This window comes from Elephas maximus, chromosome 3, assembly GCF_024166365.1.
Source record: "Elephas maximus indicus isolate mEleMax1 chromosome 3, mEleMax1 primary haplotype, whole genome shotgun sequence".
NCBI classification, from domain to species: domain Eukaryota; kingdom Metazoa; phylum Chordata; class Mammalia; order Proboscidea; family Elephantidae; genus Elephas; species Elephas maximus.
This window is the reverse complement of record NC_064821.1, coordinates 188,720,226-188,747,656: the sequence shown is the minus strand read 5'-3', so window position 1 is coordinate 188,747,656 and position 27,431 is coordinate 188,720,226. Positions and strand designations below refer to the sequence as shown.

Here is a 27,431-nt window from a genome sequence, read left to right as displayed (position 1 = left end):
ATAATTATTTTTATACCTTGCCAATAATCCTTTAGAAGTCAGTCTGTAATGTGTATTATGCTAGGTATTTAGGTACGTATTCTCGTTTAGTTTTTTATACCAACCTTTTGAGATGATATTATTACTGTTTCTAATTTACAGCTGATGAAAATAGGCTCTAGGGAGCTTAACAAATTAGTGACATATAACACTAAATACTACTTAAACATTGAATACCAGGGAGGAAGACAACTGAATAGGTAGGGCAAAAAAGCACCAAGTATTTTGGAAGTATGAATGCAAAAGCTTCTAAGTGGATGCAGCTCAGATATTGAACTGTTGTTTTAAGAAAATGGAAGAAAAAGACTTTGATACACCACAGTGGCTAATGGTCATAAGGACCACAGATACAGGTCAGTATGTAAATCTGCACTACATGGAGTCATAGGGAAAGCCCCAGCATGTGACTCTAATGGCCTAGATATCTGAAAGATGATACTGCTCTTGTTAACGGCTATAGGTGATCAAGAAAAGAATCCTATTTACTAAAGGCCGTCGAAAAGGGTGTAATGTATTAAAAATAAAAACTTTTGGTGAGGAGTAAATGTGTTCAGATAAATCTTGGTAAAGCATAGTTTTTGCATTCCATGTACAAAGCTGGATGCTGGGCAGGAGGGTGAACAGGGAGGCAAATTTTATATACAAGGAACCTGGGGTTTGGGGATTTGTGGGAAGACAACCACTCTGCCAGCTTTCAGTTGGAGAACTCCCATATTCCTCACATGCCACATGACACTGGCTCCATCCTCTAAAACAAAGTCTCAAGTGAATCACTGGGCAGTTGCCCAGGTGAGGAGGATGGTGGACGAGGAAGTTTTGTGATAATCAGCATGAGTGTGGTAAGGCATTTTTGGAATTGCATGCAGATGGCATTTTGGTTGAGAAATCAGTGCATCTTTCCGCTTCCCTTCTAAAGGGGTGTCTAGCCTTTATAAAAGGACACTCCACAACCCTGCTGCCATCCTACTGACACTGAGTTGGGCACCGGCTTTGAGACCGTGGTGAGTGCAACACTTGCAAGGCATTTTTGGGCAGTTGGGCAGTATAAGGATTGTAGCTGGTGGTAGAAAGGACTTTTGTTTTAGAAAATAATGCTTAAGCTTTGTGGAAACCTAGATGATGAATTTTGTGGAGGGCAGGTATAATTATGTGATATTTTAGCTTCTCTTTGGTGAGCTTTGTTGACGTTCATATGGGAAATGAAGTTAAAGGGACAGTCTTAAAAGAAGAGGAAAAAAGAATAAGAAATAAAGTCCTGTCCCACATTTCTGTTTGTTTCCAAAGATTTGCTTCTCCGGGTACTAGCCCTTAGAACTTCATTTGAATATTTGTAGTTCTTCCTGAAAAACCCATGGCAATATGATTTTAGACTTTCAGTCAGGGTTTCATGGCAGGTGATGTTGGTATCGATTTTTTGGGGGGATTGCTCAGAAGTTTAGCAAGTTGGGTATCCTTTCTCTAGATAATATTTAAATTCAGCCCTACCTAGTGCTACCTCATATGGGATATATTTTTGTTTTTAAAAATAGTAGTGTGAGAAAAATGCCAAAAAAGAATAAAAGATGATGGGAAGTGTCTTGGTTTCCTGGTCTGCCATAACAGAAATACCATAGATAGTTCACTTTAAAGAACAGGAATTTATATTCTCGCAGTTCTGGAGGCTACGAGTCCAAGTCAGGGTCTCGGCCCTGTTGATTCCTTCCTTGTTTGTAGGCCTGGGTGTTCCTTGGTGGCTAGACTTGTAGATGATCCTCATGTGACTTCTGTCTTCCCCTGTGTATGCATCTCTGTGCCTAATCTGATCTTTTTTATAAATCAGACGTGACTAAATTTGGCGCCACACCACTTAGGTATGCTTTGATTAACATGACAATGAAATCTCTATTTCTAAATAGGATTACAACCATAGGTATAATCAGTAGCAGTTGAGTGGATCCTGACTTCCAGCGACATATAGAACAGAAAAGAATTGCCCCACAGAGTTTGCAAGGAGCTCCTGTGGATTTGAACTGCCCACTTTTGGGTTAGTGGCTGTAGCTCTTATCCACTATGCCACCAGGGTTTTCACCATGGGTATAGGGGTGACACTTCCAACACATATTTTTGGGAAACACAATTCAAGCCATAGCAGGAATCTATGCTAAAAGGGAAGAGGGAAAAGCTACAGAGTTATGAATATTTTGTTGGGGACTAGATGAATATTGACTGAACTCATTTAAAGGATACTGAATTGCTTAGCCAGCAAGAGTGTCACTACAGTAAACACTGTCATGCGATTATTTTTCAGATTCCCAGAGACTCAGAAAAGATGTCTTACTATCAGCAGCAGTGCAAGCAGCCCTGCTTGCCACCTCTTGTGGTGTGCCCACCTAAGTGCCCTGTGAAATGCCCACCTGTGTGTTGCCCTCCTCCACCATGCCCACCTGTGTGTTGCCCTCCTCCACCATGCCCACCTGTGTGTTGTCCTCCTCCGCCATGCCCACCTGTGTGTTGCCCTCCTCCAACATGCCAGCAGAAATGCCCTCCTGTGCTGCCACCCCAACCCTGCCAGCAGAAGTGTGTACCTAAAATCAAGTAACAACACCAGAATTCATCAGAATCATGAAATGATGTGATCCAGTGGCTCTTCCCAGTCTCTGGACTCCATCGTCCACCCTCAGCCGTGGTGACAGACTGCATCTTCCCTAACCTTCCTTCTGAGACAAGAGCTGACAGGAAAAGGCTTAGATCCTAAAGTTGATACCATATTATTGGAAAATGATTAACACGTTCAACGTCTACATTCTTGCACTGAAGCTTTGCCTGATCTCTCTTTGGCATCTGGTTTCTAATTTAGGCAGTGATCTCTATCCTATAGTTTGTCCTGTTTCTCCTTCCTCAATAAAGTGCATGTTTCGTGGTTGAGCCTACATTGCTTTCGTTTTCATTTTGCATTTTTACACTCTTCCTTCAACTACATCAGATGAATGTCCATCAGATGAATTATAGTCATAGATTCAGGCTTTCCCATCACTCAATTCAGTCTTGCTTGAGATATGTCTTTTGGATTGGGCATATCAAAAAACCATTTTAGTGGTTTTAAACCCATTTCGACAACATCCTAGCTTGTGTGACCCTAAGAAGTGACTTCAACTACCTCAGGTATCATTTCCTCCTCTGTAAAATGGGGAAAAGAATGTCTTCAGCTCAATATACAGGGAGAGATTAATTAACTGATTCACAAATGTTTTCTGTTTGCCTATTATGTGCTAGGCAATATTCTACATGCTGGAGGTACAGGTACTGGTGACCAGAGTTCTTGTCCTTAAGCAGGAGAAATGAGAGCACTGCAGAGGGGCATGGAGGAGAGCTGAGAGTGATACAAATGAGGTGTACTTGAGAGAAGATTGTTTAGAAAGGTTCTTCCACAGTGACATTTTGGGCAGAGGCATGAATGAACAGAAGTGTGAGCCATGGGTATATCTAGGATAGATTGTTCCAATAAGAGGAAATAGCAAGGCCCAAGGCAGAGAAATACAGCAGCAAAAAAACAGCAATGAAGATGAAAGTGTCAGCAAACGAGGTTAGAGACGTTGGGTCTGTAGGACATAGAAGTAATTTTGGTATTCATCCAAGGTTTGACAGCTATATTATACTGATGGTCACATGCCTAAATTTTTATAATAATATTCTAGTATCAGATGTACTTTTTTGTTTGAATAGCATTTTGGCTAATAATACGTTTGTTCAAATGTATTACCAAAAGAGATGAAAAGAACTGACCAATAAGTTAAAGCTCTAACAAAATAAAACCTTATTCTGAGGGGTGATCAAATGGAAAGTAAGTCTAGTTGTTTTCCTATCTTAAAGGGAAATCAAATCTATTGACTCTCATCATATTATAGCCACCAATTCTGTATAGGGAATTTTGTACTTTTTGTGATCCAAGCCCTAAAAAGAATGTTGAAGCATAGTCTTGATACAAGGTGCATAGAATAACTCCAAGTGATTGTCATTAATAGTAAACTCTTGAAAAGAAATCTAGTCTAATATTATTGACAGAAAGCTGATAAACTAGAGCTTACTTGGTTGATATTTCTAAATTGGGCACTCATGTAAGTAAACACAAATTCAAGAAAGAGAATATTAACAACTCTTCAAAAGACCCTGCATTTTCTTCACCGCTATAGGTAACCACTATCCTGACTCTTAATGTAATCATTTTGTTGCCTTTTTTTTTTAATATATTCTCTTTACACCCATATATCCAAATAGAAAAGTGTTGAGTCTATTCCGATTCTTAGTGACTCTATGGCACAGAGTAGATCTGGCCCACAGAGTTTCTAAGAAGCACCTGGTGCATTCAAACTGCTGAGCTTTTTGTTAGGAGATGTAGCACTTAATCACGAAGTTTTGTGGTGAAAAACAGGTGAAGTTGCGCACGAAAGATTAGTAAGTAAACTCAATGTAGCCTGTGTGTACCTAGCATGATGGTTTATCTGACCCTGATTCATGCCCCTGCTTTTCTTGCTCTGCTGTACTAAGCTTCTCATGTACTCCTGATATAGGATGAAGGGGCAGCTCTGTCAAGGCACAAGTGCAGTGGAGCTTGGAGGCAGCAATTCCCAGACTGGCTTTTATAAATACATAAAGCTACAACAATACAGCCTAGGCACTGCATCTAGTCCTCGGAACTAAGGAGTCCTCCTGTGAATAAGAATTTTTCCAACAACATTGATGGTAACTGTAGGGTAATGATATTCATCTATACGCAAACCTTCCCTAATGGAATCAGCATTGCTCTTCCCTGAAGCATGCTGGGGATGAATTTGGGATGGACTTGGGCTAAGGTACAAGGTCAGGAGGGGCATGACTGGGCCCGTGGCCAAGGCTAAAGAATACCTTAGCAACAAGAAGGAAAACATCTGGGCCTTGGCGTGAAGTCCTTGGGAACACTGACCGCCCAAGGACGTGGAAGAAAACAATGGGCCTTGGTCCAAGCTGGAACGGTATATAAGATTGGATCTCTTGCTTGGTGGTTGCAGAAAATACTCCAGCCAGCCACCCCTGGAGAAAGCAGCTGAATGCCTGTGTCGGTAAGTTTCCCTGAAGATATGAATCTGGAAAGCGCTATATGTCAGTTCTTTGGATTCTCTGCCAGGACACATAGCAAGAGTCTTTTCTTGCTTGGGCTGTCCCCGGACAAGTGATATAGTCAGCGGGAATCCGAAGGGCACACCATGCCTTTCCAGGTGTGTAGGGAAAAGCAGGCTACTCAGGGGAAAACCCCAGGGTGGCCAGGGATGCGTGCCCTGGGACCACCAGCCCAGGCTGTTGATGCCTGGGGACCTGTGCATGAGTACAGGGACAGCCTGAAAATGCCAAAGGGATTGTTGCAGTTCCTAGAGTCTTTGCATATTGAGAAAGAAAAGAAGGATGTTTGTGTTTTCGTTCTGTGAGTTGAGTGGCCCCTGGAGGCCCCAAAGCAAAAACCAGATTGCCCTGCTGAGGCAGCTTGTGTGGGGTCGCTTGTACTGGCAGCATTGAGAGGGGCATCCGATGCGGATCCAGCTGCTGGGGCCGTAATTAGGTAGCGGGAAGCAGAGCTACAACTGGAGGATTTGCCTGCAGCATATTCCTCCTCCACTGAAATATTAGTGTCCCATTTGCGGAAGCAAGGGGCATGTTTGGGGGAAATCCCAGGGTGGCCAGTGACCTCTATGTGGGGAGGTCTGGCCCATATGATTTTCTGTAAGAGAAATCCTGGGTGACCAGCGAAGCCTGGCTAGCTCAGTCATTAGAGGGTGGGACTGGAGCTAGTTGGAGGGGATAAACAGGTCCCTGGCCTGAGAACACCCTGTAGCACCCAGGGCAAAGAAAGAGTTAAAACAGCAGGGAAAAAAGGAATGAAAAGCCCTTCAACATAGCTTGTGTTGAGTGACCTTGAAGAGAACTCCGAATTCCCTGATACCTGCCCCGGCCAAGTTAACTGAACAGCAACCTAGCTGTAGCTGCAATGGTAAGGGGAAAATAAAAGAGGGGGGCCTACCCCCAGGTTACCAGGAAACTGGGCTGGACCCAGGCTTGTGCTTGGTGTGGTGATGTGGCTCCACAAATGAGTGAGGGCTCTGCCAGCTTTTGCCAGACCTTCTTTCAGAAATGATTAAGGATGATAATTTCTTAATAGAGGATTAAGCCTGATTTCTTTGTCAGCAGCAAGGAGAAAAGGCCTTGTGTTACAGTTAAAGTCCAGTGAGGTATGCTTTGGGTCTGAGGTCACTATCATTGAGACACTTACCTCTGCCTGACTATGACTAAGTCCATTGGGACCCCTACAAATCCTTATTGTATGTCCTGATGAAGTTGATGTATTAATGCACACCTTTGTAAACTTTTGCCTCCAAGTCCTGATGGGAATTGCTGCAGTTAGGGCCATTTTTAGAGGGCACAAGAGAACTGTGACATGGGCAATAGCTAACTGACTGGCCATTCAATCTGGCCACTGAAAACCCTCGGACTGAGATATAAAACAAGCCCCTACAGAAATGAAACATCTGGACAAAAAAAAATAAAAAATAACAAAATCCGTCCTGCTCCTGAGAATTTTTGTTCCTTGTGTGGATAGTCATCAGAAAAGCCTCTATGCTGAGAGTGGGAAACAGCCAATGAACAGACCGGCCTTAACGAGCTGACTGCAGAGGCTGAAGCACTGTCTGATCCAGAGTAAAGAGATGTGCAATCGACCACCTTCTGGATTTAACAGAGGACCATCCATGGCGATTCAAAACACCCTCATGGACTGGGCCTACATGGGTGGGCTGCCACTATCATCAGAAAACGCTGGATAGCACAGGAAAGCTGACCCATCTACCAGACCCTGGCCAAGGCTAAAACCTGTGCCGGGACAGATTCCGGAGCCAACAGGCCAGGGGGTTCTCGGCAGGTAAATCATAACGGGGCTTTTTATGTTATACGTAGGCTTCCACTGGATCTTTTTTTTTTTTTTTTAGAGCAGGGGTCACCTTTCCTCTAGTGCCTGATAACACGTTCATCATTGCCTTTTTTTTTTTTTTATTAACTTTTATTAAGCTTCAAGTGAACGTTTACAAATCCAATCAGTCTGTCACATATAAGTTTACATACATCTCACTCCCTACTCCCACTTGCTCTCCCCCTCTTGAGTCAGCCCTTTCAGTCTCTCCTTTCTTGACAATTTTGCCAGCTTCCCTCTCTCTCTATCCTCCCATCCCCCCTCCAGACAAGAAGTGCCAACACAATCTCAAGTGTCCACCTTATATAATTAGCTCACTCTTCATCAGCGTCTCTCTCCCACCCGCTGACCAGTGCCTTTCATGTCTGATGAGTTGTCTTCGGGGATGGTTCCTGTCCTGTGCCAACAGAAGGTCTGGGGACCATGGCCGACGGGATTCCGCTAGTCTCAGTCAGACCATTAAGTTTGGTCTTTTTATGAGAATTTGGGGTCTGCATCCCACTGATCTCCTGCTCCCTCAGGGGTCCTCTGCTGTGCTCCCTGTCAGGGCAGTCATCGATTGTGGCTGGGCACCAACTAGTTCTTCTGGTCTCAGGGTGATGTAGGTCTCTGGTTCATGTGGCCCTTTCTGTCTCTTGGGCTCTTAGTTGTCATGTGGGCTTGGTGTTCTTCATTTTCCTTTGCTCCAGGTGGGTTGAGACCAATTGATGCATCTTAGATGGCCACTTGTTAGCATTTAAGACCCCAGAGGCCACATTTCAAAGTGGGATGCAGAATGATTTCATAATAGAATTATTTTGCCAATTGACTTAGAAGTCCCCTCAAACCATGTTCCCCAGACCCCCGCCCCTGCTCCACTGACCTTTGAAGCATTCATTTTATCCCGGAAACTTCTTTGCTTTTGGTCCAGTCCAATTGAGCTAACCTTCCATGTATTGAGTGTTGTCTTTTCCTTCACCTAAAGCAGTTCTTATCTACTGATTAATCAATAAAAACCCTCACCCACCCTCCCTCCCTCTCCCCCTCGTAACCACAAAAGTATGTGTTCTTCTCAGGTTTACTATTTCTCAAGATCTTTTATAATAGTGGTCTTATACAATATTGGTCCTTTTGCCTCTGACTAATTTCACTCAGCATAATGCCTTCCAGGTTCCTCCATGTTATGAAATGTTTCACAGATTCGTCACTATTCTTTATCGATGCGTAGTATTCCATTGCGTGAATATACCACAATTTATTTACCCATTCATCCGTTGATGGACACCTTGGTTGCTTCCAGCTTTTTGCTATTGTAAACAGAGCTGCAATAAACATGGGTGTGCATATATCTGTTTGTGTGAAGGCTCTTGTATCTCTAGGGTATATTCCCAGGAGTGGGATTTCTGGGTTGTATGGTAGTTCTCTTTCTAACTGTTTAAGATAACGCCAGATAGATTTCCAAAGTGGTTGTACCATTTTACATTCCCACCAGCAGTGTATAAGAGTTCCAATCACTCCGCAGCCTCTCCAACATTTATTATTTTGTGTTTTTTGGATTAATGCCAGCCTTGTTGGTGTGAGACGGAATCTCATCGTAGTTTTAATTTGCATTTCTCTAATGACTAACGATCGAGAGCATTTTCTCATGTATCTGTTGGCTGCCAGAATATCTTTTTTAGTGAAATGTGTGTTCATATCCTTTGCCCACTTTTTGATTGGGTTGTTTGTCTTTTTGTGGTTGAGTTTTGACAGAATCATATAGATTTTAGAGATCAGGTGCTGGTCTGAGATGTCATAGCTGAAAATTCTTTCCCAGTCTGTAGGTGGTCTTTTTACTCTTTTGGTGAAGTCTTTAGATGAGCATAGGTGTTTGATTTTTAGGAGCTCCCAGTTATCGGGTTTCTCTTCATCATTTTTGGTAATGTTTTGTATTCTGTTTATGCCTTGTATTAGGGCTCCTAGGGTTGTCCCAATTTTTTCTTCCATGATCTTTATCGTTTTAGTCTTTATGTTTAGGTCTTTGATCCACTTGGAGTTAGTTTTTGTGCATGGTGTAAGGTATGGGTCCTGTTTCATTTTTTTTCAAATGGATATCCAGTTATGCCAGCACCATTTGTTAAAATGACTATCTTTTCCCCAATTAACTGGCTCTGGTCCTTTGTCAAATATCAGCTGCTCATACGTGGATGGATCTATATCTGGGTTCTCAATTCGGTTCCATTGGTCTATGTGCCTGTTGCTGTTTTGACTACTGTGGCTGTATAATAGGTTCTGAAATCAGGTGGAGTGAGACCTCCCACTTTCTTCTTTTTCAGTAATGCTTTACTTATCCGAGGCTTCTTTCCCTTCCATATGAAGTTGGTGATTTGTTTCTCCAACACATTAAAAAGTGACATTGGAATTTGGATCGGAAATGCATTGTATGTATAGATGGCTTTTGGTAGAATAGACATTTTTACTATGTTAAGTCTTCCTGTCCATGAGCAAGGTATGTTTTTCCACTTAAGTATGTCCTTTTGAATTTCTTGTAGTAGAGCTTTGTAGTTTTCTTTGTATAGGTCTTTTACATCCTTGGTAAGATTTATTCCTAAGTATCTTATCTTCTTGGGGCCTACTGTGAATGGTATTGATTTGGTTATTTCCTCTTCAGTGTTCTTTTTGTTGATGTAGAGGAATCCAAGTGATTTTTGTATGTTTATTTTATAACCTGAGACTCTGCCAAACTCTTCTATTAGTTTCAGTAGTTTTCTGTAGGTTTCCTTAAGGTTTTCTGTGTATATAATCATGTCATCTGCAAATAGTGATAACTTTACTTCCTCCTTGCCAATCCGGATACCTTTTATTTCTTTGTCTAGCCTAATTGCCCTGGCTAGGACTTCCAGCACGATGTTGAATAAGAGCGGTGATAAAGGGCATCCTTGTCTGGTTCCCGTTCTCAAGGGAAATGCTTTCAGGTTCTCTCCATTTAGAGTGATATTGGCTGTTGGCTTTGCATAAAAAAAAAAAAAAATGGCTTTGCATAGATGCCCTTTATTATGTTGAGGAATTTTCCTTCAATTCCTATTTGGTAAGAGTTTTTATCATAAATGGGTGTTGGACTTTGTCAAATGCCTTTTCTGCATCAATTGATAAGATCATGTGGTTTTTGTCTTTTGTTTTATTAATATGGTGGATTACATTAATGGTTTTTCTGATATTAAACCAGCCTTGCATACCTGGTATAAATCCCACTTGATCAGGGTGAATTATTTTTTTGATGTGTTGTTGGATTCTATTGGCTAGAATTTTGTTGAGGATTTTTGCATCTATGTTCATGAGGGATATAGGTCTGTAATTTTCTTTTTTTGTAATGTCTTTACCTGGTTTTGGTTTCAGGGAGATGGTGGCTTCATAGAATGAGTTGGGTAGCATTCCGTCATTTTCTATGCTTTGGAATACCTTCAGAAGTAGCGATGTTAACTCTTCTCTGAAAGTTTGGTAGAACTCTGCAGTGAAGCCGTCCGGGCCAGGGCTTTTTTTTTGTTGGGAGTTTTTTGATTACCGTTTACATCTCTTTTTTTGTTATGGGTCTATTTAGTTGTTCTACTTCTGAATGTGTTAGTTTAGGTAGGTAGTGTTTTTCCAGGAATTCCTCCATTTCTTCTAGGTTTTCAAATTTGTTAGAGTACAATTTTTCATAATAATCTGAAATGATTCTTTTAATTTCATTTGGTTCTGTTGTGATGTGGTCCTTCTCGTTTCTTATTCGGGTTATTTGTTTCCTTTCCTGTATTTCTTTAGTCAGTCTAGCCAATGGTTTATCAATTTTGTTAATTTTTTCAAAGAACCAGCTTTTGGCTTTGTTAATTCTTTCAATTGTTTTTCTGTTCTCTAATTCATTTAGTTCAGCTCTAATTTTTATTATTTGTTTTCTTCTGGTGCCTGATGGATTCTTTTGTTGCTCAGTTTCTATTTGTTCAAGTTGTAGGGACAGTTCTCTGATTTTGGCTCTTTCTTCTTTTTGTATGTGTGCATTTATCGATAGAAATTGACCTCTGAGCACTGCTTTTGCTGTGTCCCAGAGGTTTTGATAGGAAGTATTTTCATTCTTGTTGCTTTCTATGAATTTCCTTATTCCCTCCTTGATGTCTTCTATAACCCAGTCTTTTTTCAGGAGGGTATTGTTCATTTTCCAAGTATTTGATTTCTTTTCCCTAGTTTTTCTGTTATTGATTTCTAGTTTTATTGCCTTGTGGTCTGAGAAGATGCTTTGTAATATTTCGATGTTTTGGACTCTGCAAAGGTTTGTTTTATGACCTAATATGTGGTCTATTCTAGAGAATGTTCCATGTGCCCTAGAAAAAAGAGTATACTTGGCAGAAGTTGGGTGGAGAGTTCTGTATAAGTCAATGAGGTCAAGTTGGTTGATTGTTGTAATTAGATCTTCCGTGTCTCTATTGAGCTTCTTACTGGATGTCCTGTCCTTCTCCGATAGTGGTGTGTTGAAGTCTCCTACTATAATTGTGGAGGTATCTATCTCACTTTTCAATTCTGTTAAAATTTGATTTATGTATCTTGCAGCCCTGCCATTGGGTGCATAAATATTTAATATGGTTATGTCTTCCTGATCAATTGTCCCTTTTATCATTATATAGTGTCCTTCTTTATCCTTTGTGGTGGATTTAACTTTAAAGTCTATTTTGTCAGAAATTAATATTGCTACTCCTCTTCTTTTTTGCTTATTGTTTGCTTGATATATTTTTTTCCATCCTTTGAGTTTTAGTTTGTTTGTGTCTCTAAGTCTAAGGTGTGTCTCTTGTAGGCAGCATATAGATGGATCGTGTTTCTTTATCCAGGCTGTGACTCTCTGTCTCTTTATTGGTGCATTTAGTCCATTTACATTCAGCGTAATTATAGATAAATAAGTTTTTAGTGCTGTCATTTTGATCCCTTTTTATGTGTGTTGTTGACAATTTCATTTTTCCACATACTTTTTTGTGCTGAGATGTTTTTCTTAGTAAATTGTGAGATCCTCATTTTCATAGTGTTTGACTTTATGTTTGTTGAGTCGTTACGTTTTTCTTGGCTTTTATCTTGAGTTATAGAGTTGTTATACCTTTTTGTGGTTACCTTATTATTTACGCCTATTTTTCTAAGTAAAAACCTAACTTGTATTGTTCTATATCGCCTTGTATCACTCTCCATATGGCAGTTCAATGCCTCCTGTATTTAGTCCCTCTTTTTGATTTTTTTCTTTTTTTGATTATTGTGATCTTTTACCTATTGACTTCCATGATTCCCTGTTATGTTTTTTTTTTTTAATTAATCTTAATTTGTTTGTTTTTGTGATTTCCCTATTTGAGTTGATATCAGGACGTTCTGTTTTGTGTCCTTGTGTTGTGCTGGTATCTGATATTATTGGTTTTCTGACCAAACAATATCCTTTAGTATTTCTTGTAGCTTTGGTTTGGTTTTTGCAAATTCTCTAAACTTGTGTTTATCTGTAAATATCTTAATTTCACCTTCATATTTCAGAGAGAGTTTTGCTGGATATATGATCCTTGGCTGGTAGTTTTTCTCCTGCAGTGTTCTGTATAAGTCGTCCCATTCCCTTTTTGCCTGCATGGTTTCTGCTGAGTAGTCTGAACTTATTCTTATTGATTCTCCCTTGAAGGAAACCTTTCTTTTCTCCCTGGCTGCTTTTAAAATTTTCTGTTTATCTTTGGTTTTGGCGAGTTTGATGATAATATGTCTTGGTGTTTTTCTTTTTGGATCAATCTTAAATGGGGTTCGATGAGCATCTTGGATAGATATCCTCTCGTCTTTCATGATGTCAGGGAAGTTTTCTGTCAGGAGTTCTTCAACTATTTTCTCTGTGTTTTCTGTCCCCCCTCCCTGTTCTGGGACTCCAATCACCCACAGGTTATCCTTCTTGATAGAGTCCCACATGATTCTTAGGGTTTCTTCATTTTTTTTAATTCTTTTATCTGATTTTTTTTCAGCTATGTTGGTGTTGATTCCCTGGTCCTCCAGATGTCCCAGTCTGCATTCTAATTGCTCGAGTCTGCTCCTCTGACTTCCTATTGCGTTGTCTAATTCTGTAGTTTTATTGTTAATCTTTTGGATTTCTGAATGCTGTCTCTCTATGGATTCTTGCAACTTATTAATTTTTCCACTATGTTCTTGAATAATCTTTTTGAGTTCTTCAACAGTTTTAATTAGTGTGTTCCTTGGCTTTTTCTGCAGTTTGCCGTATTTCATTTGTGATGTCTTGAAGCATTCTGTAAATTAGTTTTTTATATTCTGTATCTGATAATTCCAGGATTGTATCTTCATTTGGGAAAGCTTTTGATTCTTTTGTTTGGGGGGTTGGAGAAGCTGTCATGGTCTGCTTCTTTAAGTGGTTTGAAATGGATTGTTGTCTCCGAGCCATCACTGGGAAACTAGTTTTTCCAGAGAATCCGCTGCGTCCAGTCCAAATCCCGGCGGGACGGTTCCCGGCTGGGACGCTGCTCTCCCCGCTCCAAGACCAGTCACTGCCTCCCAGGGACTTCTCCCACCGGCTGCGTCGCCACGGCGCCTGCGGGAACTGGCTGGGCCCCCTTCCGGTGTTAGTTCAGGGGGGTGGAGCAGCTCTCTGTGCTTGTGCCGTACCTGACTGGTACACTGGCTCCAGGCTCTGAAAACAATCGCTGCTTCCCCGTATTAGTTCGCTCTCCGTCTCTAAATCTGTGTTTGTTGTTCAGGGTTCGTAGATTGTTATGTATGTGATCAATTCACTTGTTTTTCCAAGTCTTTGTTGCAAGAGGGATCCGAGGTAGCGTCTGCCTAGTCCGCCATCTTGGCCCCGCCTTCCACTGGATCTTGAATGTACTCTACGCACTATCATCCCAAGAAATAGGGGGAATTGAAAACTTCAAAGGATAGGTTTAAGTGGCTGATAGGAAGGCACAAGACAACCCCAGCCTCACCATCCATCTCAGAAAAGCAGTCTGGGGTATAAATGCAGCAATTCCCTACAAGGGCATTTCTTATTTGTGCCATATGTTCTATCAAACTGTCTATTCTATAAAATGTGTTTCTTTGGTGTAGAATTGTTCCTGAAAAAAGATCTGGGATCCCCAAAGCCTCTGACCAGAGCCCATGAGATGAGGACAAGCCCAAGCCTCCCCCCACTGAGGGGTGGGAGTGTCCCTCACCCTTTGACTAGGGGTGTGGCCAAAGTGCACCACAGGTGTAGGAATCCCTCTGCTGGGTCTTAGGGGAACTAAGGCCACATATTGAATTTATCATACATTGGACCCCCACTAACAGCTATTGATGGGTACGCGGCTGCGGCTGTCAGGGGGTTCGAAGTCTAACGAGTGCTACAGATTGGAAGGCTACCTCCAAAGGCCTACAAAGTTAACTAGCCCTGTTACCGGAATACATTCTGGGCAGAGATACCTTGTTGCGGCTGGAGCTGTAGGCCTCCGGTGAGTTCCATCTGCAGGTGAGAGCCGTAAAAGCTGTAGTACAAGGTAATCCTAAATGGTCCCCTGTGCATTTGCACTCCCCAGCTCAGGTCAGGGCCCTTAAGCATTACCATCTTCCTGGTTGGCACCAAGAAATCATTGAGGCCATGCAGGAGCTACACCCGTGGGGATTCTGAGACCTGCCAAGAGCCCCTTCAGTAGTCCTCTCTGGGCAATGCACAAGCCCGATTTTCCGGGAAATAGACAGTAGACTACTGGGAATTGAATAAGGTGACTCTCCCTTGTTTGCAGCTATACCCAATATCGCACAGTTGTTGGGACAAAGGGGACTCACTGGGCACTTACCACTTTGTGCTCAACTTGGTTAATTCTTTCTTTAGCATCCCTCTACACTCAGACAGCCAGAACCAGTCTGCCTTCAGTTGGTAGGTGAGACAGTAGACTTTCACAATGCTCCCAAAAGGGTACCTGCATAGTCCCACCATACACTGTGGCATGGTTGCCACTGGTCTAGAGTGGTGGAGTCCCTCTGCTAGGTGGCCATATTCCACCATACTGATGATGTCGTGCTGACCTCTGACTCATTTGCTTCTTTACAGGCTGTAGCTCGTGAGGTAGTCATGCAACTTCTGTCGTGGGGATGGAAAGGGAATGACGGAAAACCTCAGGGGCCTGGAGTGCTCGTCAAATACTTGGGTGTTGTCCAGATGGGTAAGATGCAAGTGATGCCTGAACCAGTGATAGATAAAGCCCAAGCCTACCCCTGTGGAGAAACTGTGAAGCAACTACAAGCAATTGCCAGGCTCCTGGAGTACTAGCACCACTTCATATCCCATGTAGCCCACACCCTACATCCCCTATATAGGTTACTGAAGAAAGGAAGGGAGAACAAAATTGGGGAGAGTTCTAGAAAGTGAGGGTATAAGAAAAGAGACAGAGACTGTGAAAAAAGGAGCAATGTGGGACTGAGAGACAAAGGAAGAGGAGGCCTTCCAGCAGGCGGAGGTCACTGTAAAACAAATACAGGCTTTAGAGTGTTAATACAAGGTCAGCGGTGCCAACTGGACATAGCCTGGTACCCCAAAAGGTATGGATAGGGCCTGTGGCATCGGCAAAGCAAGAAGAGACTGCCAATAGGATTTTGGTCTCAGTTGTGGTGAAGAGCAAAAGACAGGCACAGCCTGCTAGAGAAAGTCATGAGCAGTGTATTATACCCTACTGCAAGTGGAAGCAAGTTGTTATAAAGGGTCAAGTTCCCCTTTGCTAGGAACATCGGAAGAGGACTAATACCTCTTTTCCCCTCAGGGTGATGGGTTGGATCCCCGACAACAGTGTGCTAGAATCCTGCTACTTGTTGCCAATAGTTGGTTAAGGAAGCAAAAGCAAAGCCAATGGGCAGGGGCATACCCATTGCCTAAGGAGTGTCTTTGGATATCTGGCTTGCATGGGGGGCCCTAATTGCCCTACAACTGGGTGGGGCACTACACCTGTGGACGGCTGTACCTAGTAACTAATGTTTACACCACCCTCCCCAGTGTTCCCAGCAATTAGTAAACTCTAACAGCCTTTTTTTTTTTAACAGCCCAGCACTGTTACCACCGCACATCATGGTAGTTTTGCCACTTGTCCCAGTTCTCGCCCCAGGCCACCACTACACGTGTGGAGTAGCATGTAGGGGCGCTAGCCAGACTTGTCACAGCTGCGCTTAACAATACCAGGTGGGCTATCATCCTTCTGAATGGGGAGACTCAACAAATACAGAAGGTCATCCTTCAGAGTAGGATGGCCGTTGACATCCTGACCACCACCCAGGGTGGCACTTGTGCCACAATAAAAACTGAATGTTGCATGTATACCTCTGATGCCTGTAAATTGTGTCTTTGGCTCTGCAGGACTTGCAGCAACACATCCCTTCTATCAAACATGATGCCACTGACCCTGTCTCCAGCTGCCTTCAATCCCTCCCGTCTGCCTGGCGGACAGGCTTCTGGATGACATTGGGACTTATATTACTATGTCATCTCCTGTGTTGCTGGTTATACTAAGTACGTGGTCTGGTTTTGCAATTTTCCTCTGCTTCCCAAGTCCAAGGGCTATTGTGGAAGAGGGGACGGTAAGATTGTAAGGACATTGGGAGGGTATACACGGGTGGATTGTAGGGTAAAGCTATTCAGTTTATATACCCCCCCCCTTTAATGGAATCAGCGTTGGTCTTCCCGGAAGCATCCTGGGGTTGAATTCGAGATGGACTGGGGCTTCAGTCAAAGGCTGGGAATGGCATGACTGGGCCAGCAGCCAAGGCTGAAGAATGCCTTAGCAACAAGAAGGAGAACATCTGGACCCAGACGTGAAGTCCTTGGGAACACTGACTGCCCAAGGACATGAGAGGAAAATCAATGAGCCGTGGTCTGAGCTGGAATGGTATATAAGCTTGGGTCCATTGTCAGGTGGTTGTAGAAAATACTCTAGCCGTCTGCCACTGGAGAACAGCTGCTTGCCCTTGTCGGTAATTTCCCCTTAATGTATGAATCTGGAAGCGCTGTGTGTCAGTTCTTTGGATTACCTGCCAAGATGCACAGTGAGGGTCTTCCCTTGCTGGGGCTGTCGGCCAAAAAGAGGGTCAGGGAAAAAGAGGAAGGTCCTCAATGCAATGGACTAACACAGTAGCTACAAAAATGGCCTCAAACATAGCAAGTGTACTAAGCACTTTATACTCACTGACTTAATTAATTCCCATTGTGAAGAAGGTAGCATTATTATTCAATTTTATAGATAAGGAAGGACAGTGAGGCCCAGAAAGTTTCAATAGCTTCCTTAAGAGTCACATGATTAATAAATAGTAGCTATAGGATTCATACTAGGTACAGATTACCCAATAAGCAAAGTATGCTTAGGCTTACTTGTGCTTACTCTTCTGTGGTGCATAATTTCATCTGTTTTGTGGTGAAAACAGGTGAAACTGTGCACTACAGATTAGTAAGTAAACACAGTTAAGCTCACATATACCTCGCTTAGTGGTTAATCTGCCCTGATTGATACCCATGCCTCTCTTGTTCTACAAAGGAAGCTCTCTGCTGTACTAAACTTCTCATGTACTCCTGTGTGTTATAGGATGAAGGCGCAGCTCTGTCAAGGCACAACTGCAGTGAAGCTTGGAGATAGCAATTCCCAGACTGCCTTTTCAAAAGAGATAATGCTAGAGCATTATCTGTTAGTTTGTCAGTTTGTCGTACTGTGGGGGCTTGTGTGTTGCTGTGATGCTGGAAGGTATGCCATTGGTATTCAGGTACCAGCAGGGTCACCCATGGAGGACAGGTTTCAGCTGAGCTTCCAGACTAAGACAGACTAGGAAGAAGGACCAGGCAGTCTACTTCTGAAAAGTATTAGCCAGTGAAAACCTTATGAATAGCAGCAGAACATTGTCTGATATAGTGCTGGAAGATGAGTCCCCCAGGTTGGAAGGCACTCAAATGATGACTAGGGAAGTGCTGCCTCCTCAAAGTAGAGTTGACCTTAAAGACATGGATGGATTAAAGCTTTCAGGACCTTCATTTGCTGATGTGGCATGGCTCAAAATGAGAAGAAACAGCTGCATACATCCATTAATAATCGGAAGCTGGAATGTAAGAAGTATGAAACTAGAAATTTGGAAATCGTCGAAAATGAAATGGAATGCATAAACATCAATATCCTAGGCATTAGTGAGATGAAATGGACTGGTATTGGCCATTTTGAATCAGGCAATCATATAGTTTACTAGGCTGGTAATGACGACTTGAAGATGATCGGTGTTGCATTCATCATCAAAAAGAACATTTCAAGATTATCCTGAAGTACAGTGCAGTCAGTGATATAATATCCATATGCCTACAAGGAAGACCAGTTAATATGACTATTATTCAAACTTATGCACCAACCACTAGGGCCAAAGATGAAGAAATAGAAGATTTTATTAGCTGCTACAGTCTGAAATCGATGGAACATGCAATCAAGATACATTGATAATTGCTAGCAATTGGAATGCAAAAGTTGGGAAAGAAGAAGGTCTAGTAGTTGGAAAATATGGCCTTGGTGAAAGAAACAATGCTGGAGATCGAATGATAGAATTTTGCAAGACCAACGACTTCTTCATTGCAAATACCTTCTTCACCAACACAAATGGTGACTATACACGTGGGCCTCGCCAGATGGAATGCACAGAAAACAAATTGACTACATCTGTGGAAAGAGATGATGGAAAAGCTCAATATCATCAGTCACAACAAGGCCAGGGGCCGACTGTAAAACAGACCATCAATTGCTCATAGGGAGGTTCACACTGAAACTGAAGAAAATCAGAGCAAGTCCATGACAGCCAAAATATGACCTTGAATATATTCCACCTGAATTTAGAGACCAGATCAAGAACAGATTTGACACATGGAACACTATAGTGACCGAAGACCAGACAAGTTGTAGAATGACATGAAGGACATGATCCATGAAGAAAGCAAGAAGTGGCTGAAAAGACAGGAAAGAAAGAAAAGGCCAAGAAGGATGTCAGAGGAGACTCTGGAATTTGCTCTTGAGGATCGGTCAGCTAAAGCAAAAGGAAGAATTGATGAAGTAAAAGGACTGAACAGAAGATTTCAAAGGGCCTCTCGAGAAGACAAAGTAAAGTATTATAATGACATGTGCAAAGAGCTGGAGATGGAAAACCAAAAGGGAAGAACACGCTCAGTGTTTCTCAAGCTAAAAGAACTGAAGAAAAAAATCAAGCCTCGAGTTGTAATAGTGAAGGATTCCATGGGGAAAATATTAAACGACGCAGGGAGCATCAAAAGAAGATGGAAGGAATACACAGTCAGTATACCAAAAAGAATTAGTAGATATTCAACCATTTCAAGAGGTGGCATATGATCGGGAACCGGTGGTACTGAAGGAAGAAATCCAAGCTGCTCTGAAGGCACTGGCTTAAAAGAAGGCTCCAGGAATTGGTGGAATATCAATTGAGATGTCACAAACAGATGCAGTGCTGGAGGTGCTCACTCATCTATGCCAAGAAATATGGAAGTCAGCTTCCTGGCTAACTGACTGGAAGAGTTCCATATTTATGCCGATTCCCAAGAAAGGTGATCCAACCAAATGTGGAAATTATAGAACAATATCATTAACAGCACATGCAAACAAAATTTTGCTGAAGATCATTCAGACGAGGCTGCAGCAGGATATCGACAGGGAACTGCCAGAAATTTAGGCCGGTTTCAGAAGAGGACGTGGAACCAGGGATATCATTGCTGATGTCAGATGATCCTGGCTGAAAGCAGAGAATACCAAAAGGATGTTTACCTGTGTTTTATTGACTAGGCAAAGGCATTTGTCTGTGTGGATCATAACAAATTATGGAGAACTTTGCGAAGAATGGGAATTCCAGAACACTTAATTGTGCTCATGAGGAATCTTTGTGTAGATCAAGAGGCAGTTGTTCGGACAGAACAAGGGCATAGTGATTAGTTTAAAGTCAGGAAAGGTGTGGGTCAGGGTTCCATTCTTTCACCATATGCATTTAATCTGTATGCTGAACAAATAATCCGAGAAGCTGGACTATATGAAGAAGAACGGGGAATCAGGTTTGGAGGAAGACTCATTAACAACCTGTGTTGTGTAGATTACACGACCTTGCTTGCTGAAGGTGAAGATGACTTGAAGCAGTTATTAATGAAGATCAAAGACCACAGCCTTCAATGTGAATCGCACCTCAACATAAAGAAAGCAAAAATCCTCACAACTGGACCAATGAGCAACATCATGCTAAACGGAGGAAGGATTGAAGTTGTCAGGGATTTCATTTTACTTGCAGCAGTCAAGAAATCAAAAGAGAGATTGGTTTGGGCAAATCTGCTGCAAAGGAGGTCTTCAAAGTGTTGAAGACCAAAGACGTCACCCTGAAGACTAAAGTGTGCCTGACCCAAGCCATGGTATTTTCAATCACATCATATGCATGTGAAAGCTGGACAATGAATAGGAAGACCAAAGAAGAGTTGACGCCTTTGAATTGTGGTGCTGGCGAAGAATATTGAATGTACCATGGACTGCCAAAAGAACGAATAAATCTGTCTTGGAAGAAGTGCGGCCAGAATGCTCCTTAGAGGCAAGGATGGCGAGACTGCCTCTTACATACTTTGGACATGTTGTCAGGAGGAATCAGTCCCTGGAGAAGCACGTCATGCTTGGCAGAGTACTGGGTCAGTGGAAAAGAGTAAGACCCTCAAGGAGGTGTATTGATACAGTGGCTTTAACAGTGAGCTTAAGCATAAAAACAATTGTAAGGATGGCGCAGGACTGGGCAGTGTTTCGTTCTGTTGTGCATGGGTCACTTTGAGTCGGAACCAACTCGATGGCACCTAACAACAACAACAACATCAATACAGCCCAGACACTGCATTGAGTCCTTTGAACTAAGGGGCCCTCCTGTGAACCTGAACATTTCCAACAGTACTCATGGTGACCATTTAACAGGCTAACACTCTGGTTGCCCAGTCAGTGGGAGAAGTCAACTCTTTTGGGTGGATGTTAATTGCTAAGTCAGATAATGTGTCCTAGTAATATTATTTGTTGAAATGTAAAGCAGATTCCTCTTTTCCCAAGTCATTGCTCAGAGATACAAGATGGTGATTTGGAATATAGCTTTTCCTTTACTCATAGGATCATGAAAGCATTTGTGGTCAACTTGGAGTATTCTGTTGAATATGTCCTGGGAAACATTAGGCCAATATCATTTTAAAAGCTATTTATCATCCTCAGCAAACAATTGGTTAGGACGTAATTTTTGTTGAATCTTCTAAAATATTTTTTTAATGATATTATGGTAGAGAGAATAAATAGTTCTTGGTCCTCATGACAATGCAATAGGTAAAATAGGAAAAACATTACTATAATTTGTAATTGTTTTATTTATTTGTCAATTTATATTGTTTTGGCATATATCTGCCATGAGAACACATGATCCCTGAGGACAGGAATCTTTCTTTTCTTTTCCTCCATTGCCAAGTCCAGTATCTGAACAAGTGCCTGACGAATAGTAAACCCCCAAAATGATGTGTTGAGTAGGCGGCATGATTCAGATCTTGTATTTTCAATTTCGGCCGTCTAAGGATAATAAATTATTCTGTTAGCAGCACAGTAGCTGCCAAAGTCCACTCTCAATCTCTCATTGTTAACAGTTGTAAAACCAAATTTCTTGGTTTGAATATCGAAATAACTCCCTGTAATTTTCAAATTTATCCTACATAGTTCAGGGTTTTTCTTTTCTCTTTCCATAAGAGATGCTCACTTGTTTTTCTTTCACAGCACTGGCTGTAATATGGCATGCCACAGTTGTTAAGGTTCCATATATCTCATATAAGCAGGCCTGGTGGTGAAGCGATTAGGTGCTGGGCTGCTAATCAAAAGGTGGGTAGTTCTAACCTACCAGCCCCTCTGTAGGAGAAAGGGCAGTCTGCAGCCATAAAGGTTGCAGACTTGGAAAACTCAAGGACAGTTCTAATATGTCCTATGGTACTGCTATGAGTTAGAATCTTACCTCAAGCGTAGATCTACTCTGTCCTATGGTGCCCATATGAGTTGGAATGAAATTGACGGCAGTGAATATCTCATATACGTTTTGAGACCTGTGTTATAATGTTGGTAGAGTCAAATTAGATTGTGTCAGTGTCCAATTTTACTATATATTCCATGGTCCTGGACTCTGATCTATTCTTCCCATTCCTACTTATTCTGCCTTTGTTGATCTTTGTCAGTTCTCAGCTGGATTTTGATGTTAGCCCAATAAACTCCTTCTGCCTCCAGCCCCACCTTCTCAGTTGTACACACTGTGATCAAAGTAAGCTCTCATAATCACAGATTTCAATCTCCCTGATTAAAAGCCTTCTCTGGCTTTGTGTCTCCTACAAAACAAAGGCCAAATTTCTTAGCATGACATATAAGGTCGTTTATGGCCTGATTGATGTCTACCTGTCTAGCTTCCTCCCCTGAATTTTGTCCCTTTCAGGCCAGAGTCCAGCACACTGAACTTACAGCGCTGAGCACATCAGGATATTTCATGTCTTTCTGCTGATGGTTCTCAGTGTCCAGGGAGATTTTGAGGAGGATTGCTATTTATCAGATCCAGAATCCATCTTTGTTTTTATAAATATTGATATTGTGGGCTACCATGGGGATGAGTGATGACTGAAATGACATATCTGTTCTGGGAGTCTTCAGGCCCATGAGCTGAAGATTGTAAGGAGGAAGATAGCAAATATGTTACTTTCCTTTATTGGAAAGTGCCAGTTCTGTTCACTTGAGGGGGCAGGGTCAGAGCTTAGGTATGAAAGAGGAGAGAGAGGGGGCCGTTTTTCTTGCTGTTGCTATTAGGAATATTTCCTGGGACTAAGAGAACAACAACAGCAACAACACCAGAAGGCCTGATGAAAGAAGCTTCTCATATGTGCTCCTTTTCAGTTAAACATCAGAAGCCTAGATGACTAACTTAAGTACCCTGAGAGAAAAGGCTCATATGCATTCAATACCCTCTTCACTCTCAATGACTAAAAACCTTCCATTCCCGCAACCATAGCTAGAAGTAACACTGCAACCACAGGAGCCTCCATGGTATCAGGCTGGACAAAATCCAGTTCTATCTGAGTCTATCCATGGAAATCTGGTGGTCAGACACACTTTAACAATGGTTCTCACATCTGCCCTACCAGACCACTCAGCACATAGGTGCAAGGAGGAAGAAAAGGCAGGAAAGGGGTAGAAATTGTGTCATGTGAAGCCCTGGGCATGCCTGACTAGGAAAGAAGAGACTTGGGTCTTCTTTAAGTTTCTCTTGTCCTCAGAGAACCCAATTATTTTTATCTTGGATCAACTCGATTGATGGAAACAAAAAGAATTTCCATAAGATTTACATCAAGGAGAGGTGAGGAGATCTTTGTGTAGGAGTAAATCTAATCCTACTACTTATAATTCTGATTGCTTCAGGTGGATGCATGTTTTTGGGAAGGTTAACATAGTGGAAAGACTAGATATCTGGAAAATCATGGGCCCTTGGCATAGGTGGTCTCCTCTTTGGAAAGTATAACTAACCACATTCCATTTTTCAGGACACAGGCTCTCCCATAAAATTGTTTGTCTCCTGGTTGTCAGTCATGTTTGAACACAAAACAACACTCACTGTGCTTCACTCTCTTGATGCCACCATGTTGTGCCAGTCTTCCTGTGCATATTCAACAAATACTTACTCAGCACCTACTCTGTTCCACGTTTCAGGGCATGTCCTGAATATGTAGTAGTAGGGAAGAGCAGTCTACCTTTTTAAAGAACTTGCACATTCCAGGTGAAGCAGATGAGTGGGAAGTCCACTAAATGTAGATGGATATGACAAAAGAAGCTCAGAGTGTTTTGGGAGACTAAGGTGGGACACATGCCTTAGTGAAAAGGGAACAAAAGGGCTTTTCATTGATAATGATGGCTTTCTTGAGAATAGTGTCAGCAATAAACCAAAAAAAAAAAAAAAAACCAAATCCAAAAAAAAAAAAAAACAAACCAGCCCTTTGCCATCAAGTAGATTACAACTCATAGCAATACTATAGGACAGAGTAGAACTGCCCTATAGGATTCCCAGGGAGTGGCTAGTGGATTTGAACTGCTGACCTTTTGATTGGTAGCTGAGCTCTTAAACACTGCACCACCAGGGATCCAATGTCGGCATAAGACAGGTAAAAATAGCATGAAGAAGGTGTATCAGAGGTATAGTGAATAAATGCCCTGAGCAGAAGGAAAAAATAATGGCCTGTGAAAAAAATTACAAGGATCTTGATATTACAGCAGTATAGAGTTCAAGGCATGGAGTAATAAGGAATGAAGCTAGAGGGGAAGGAAGGGCTGTGTAATGCACCTGACACTTTAAGCATGCAAGTGACATAGATTTGACTTTTAATGGATCACTCTGACTGCAATGCGGAAGCTGGCTTTGAGTAAAATAAAACTGGGGAAGAGAGAGAAGTTAGGAAGTATGGTAATAATCTGGGCAAGAGATGAGGATGGCCTGAACTAGGACCAGGCTAGTTAGCATAGAAAGGATGAAATGAATTTCGGAAATGTTTATGATGCCAAACTGGCAGACTAGATATTTGACTGGAGAAGTGGAGCATAGGGGAAAAAAGAGTCAAAATAAGTGAAGTTATTGAGTGGTTGGAGGTGTACATGGTAGAGCATACTGGAGGTGTTTCTCATTTGTAGGAAAGAAAATCGGTTGATAATTGGAGGACATATGGAAAGAGATTTCAGCAGGCAAAGGTATTCTTATATCTGAAGTGGATTCTGGAATGCAAATGGAGATGTAGGAGTTAATGACAGACTTGTGGCTGTTAAATTTAAAGAGTGGGTGGGATCATAATCAGAGAATGCATAAAGTGGTAGGAGTCATGGGCCAGGGAACCAGTTGACATTTGGAGAATGAAGTTCAAACCTTGGGGAACAAAGAGCAGGCACAGGTTTAGGAAAATAGATGTCATGGAAACCAACAAGTAGAGAGTTTAAAGAAAGATGGATTGGTTGACATTTTGAAATTCAGAAGAGAAGTCCAGGAAGATAAAAACTGGGAAATACTCATTAAAATTGATGATTAGAAAGATATACTAGAACTTAGAAGGATTATTTTTAGTAGACTTGTGGGACTGAAGCCAGATTGCTATGTTTTGTTTTGAAAGTTCAGTATTTATCTCCTTAAGACACCTATGCTATGACTAGCTTGAGCAAAGTTGACATTTTTGCAATAACAAGTCTTTTAGTCCTTAAGCGTGTTATATTCCCACGAAAATTTAGTCTTATTTTTAGATATAAATTTTTATTAAGGTGTAATTTCAAATTTCTCTATTTCTTTTACGCAGCCTTTCTCCACCTGGCCCCAGTCCCTAGCATACTGTGTTCAGTTTTCTGTCCCTAGAGTTTTGCATCTTCCACAATGTTATATAAACAGAACTCTGCATTATATAGTGTTTTGGAACTGCCTTCTTTCACTTAGTGTGATTTGCAGTTTAGGTCTAAATTCCAATTTACAGGGGATAATAGAAGAACAAATTAAGTAACACCAAATTAACCAATGAAACAAATCCAGAAGGTGGGATATTAGGGAGAAAACTCGTCTGATCTCACCAACAACCAAATATTAGTAAAATAAAGAGGGTGGAGTTGGACACTGTTCTAGATTTAAAGAGAGATATGAGTTATAAAAAGTATTGTAGGTAATTGATTTTGAGAAAAATGAACAGACTTGAAGTCATTCCACTATTAGATAATATTAAGTACTTATTATTAATTTCGTTAGGTGTCATGAAGTCCGTGGGTGGTGCAAAAAGTTTGTGTGGCACTACTCACCTGAAAGGTTTGTGGTTCGAACCCAGGGAGAGGCATCTTGGAAGACAGGCCTTGCAATCTACCTGTTAAAGGAAGAGCTCTACTGTGCACACATGGGTCACCATAAATTGGAATGGACTCGACTGGCAAGTAAGAAGAACAAGTTTATTGGAGAGCCGCCAGCAACCTTCATGTAACTAGTACATGATTTGCAAAGATTTAATTTCTACAAACGCTTCAGACGCTCACATTTTTGATAAGAATGAACAATCTTCCCTTTGATTCTTTGCTTTGTGTAACCAGAGATAATCATTTTGTCTCTAGGGTTGTAAATGTTCATTAGTAATTCTTTTCTTAAGGAAATCAACCCCCCACCCCCTGAATTCCACCATACTTTATTTATAAACCCAATGACTTATCAGATGACTTTGGAATCCAATATTAATGTCTGAATTAGGAACCCCAAAGGAGGCAAGGCAAGCAAGTCTAAAGTTGATAAATCTGTTTTATGTCTTATATTTCTGAATTATTTCCTATATCCAGAGCACATGCCGCTTCTAATTCCTAGAATATGTATATGAAATAGCATGTTGTATGAGTCCCTCACATGTTTCAAAGACATCCCTGTTCCTTCTGGCACCTCTGAAAAGAGTCACTTTCCTAATTGTAAACAAGATTAGTAGCCTGTTGAAATTAGTTCTGTGTCTGGTAGTGCTATGGAGAAACAGGTGGCCCCATGCTGTCTTTCCAGGATATCATGAGAGAGGATAGAGCTCTGTGGTTTCATCTTCGATTTGCCAGGCTACGTTACCCTTGTTCTTAAGGAATTCCTCTCATACACAGTCAAAAGAAAATATTTTATTTTTCTAGTCCACTAACATACTCCAGTTGAGAACTACTGAAATTGTTGTATTGAAGGTCTTTCAGAGAAAGGCATAGGCATTGAATGTCCCTACAGGAAATCTGGGAGGTGTAAATGTGTAGATATTGAGGATGCTTTTGAGTTTGTGCCTTCTAAACTGCTTTAGAACCTGTCAATGCCTCACAGTTTACCTGAACACGCATTTGAACATTTGTGTGACTGCTGGTTAATTATTATGGATAATTATTTTTATACCTTGCCAATAATCCTTTAGAAGTCAGTATGTAATGTGTATTATGCTAGGTATTTAGGCACATATTCTCATTTAGTTTTTTATACCAATCTTTTGAGGTGATATTATTACCGTTTGTAATTTAGAGCTGAAGAAAATAGGCTTCAGGGAGGTTAACAAATTAGTGGCGTACAACACTAAACACTACTTAAACATTGAATAGCAGAGAGGAAGACAAGTGGATTGAATTATGTTGGAGAAATAAGCACCAAGTATTTTGGAAGTATAAATGCAAAAGCTTCTAAGTGGATGCAGCTCGGGTACTGAACTGTTGTTTTAAGAAAATGGGAGAAAAAGAATTTGGGTTTCTGATAGACCAGAGTAAGTTAATGGTCATAGGGGCCATAGATACAGGTCAGTATGTAAATCTGCACTAAATGGAGGCATAGGGAAAGCACAGCGTGTGACTGTAATGGCCTAGATATCTGAAAGATGACAGTGGTCTTGTTAAAGCCT

General features: G+C 41.5%; 1 long non-coding RNA gene across 23 annotated transcripts in view; it reads left to right on the top strand.

The window, feature by feature from the left end:
- The window catches only part of LOC126073658 (uncharacterized), a 372,441-nt gene that overhangs the window by 184,195 nt on the left and 160,815 nt on the right, over window positions 1-27,431 (top strand). For 6 of the 23 annotated variants that reach the window (XR_007516810.1, XR_007516808.1, XR_007516811.1 and 3 more), the window contains exons 1-5: window positions 5,121-6,961; window positions 14,282-15,153; window positions 16,025-16,160; window positions 16,335-16,487; window positions 25,793-25,971. This is a non-coding gene — a long non-coding RNA (uncharacterized LOC126073658). The other 17 variants (XR_007516815.1, XR_007516806.1, XR_007516816.1 and 14 more) reach the window with 8 other exon arrangements.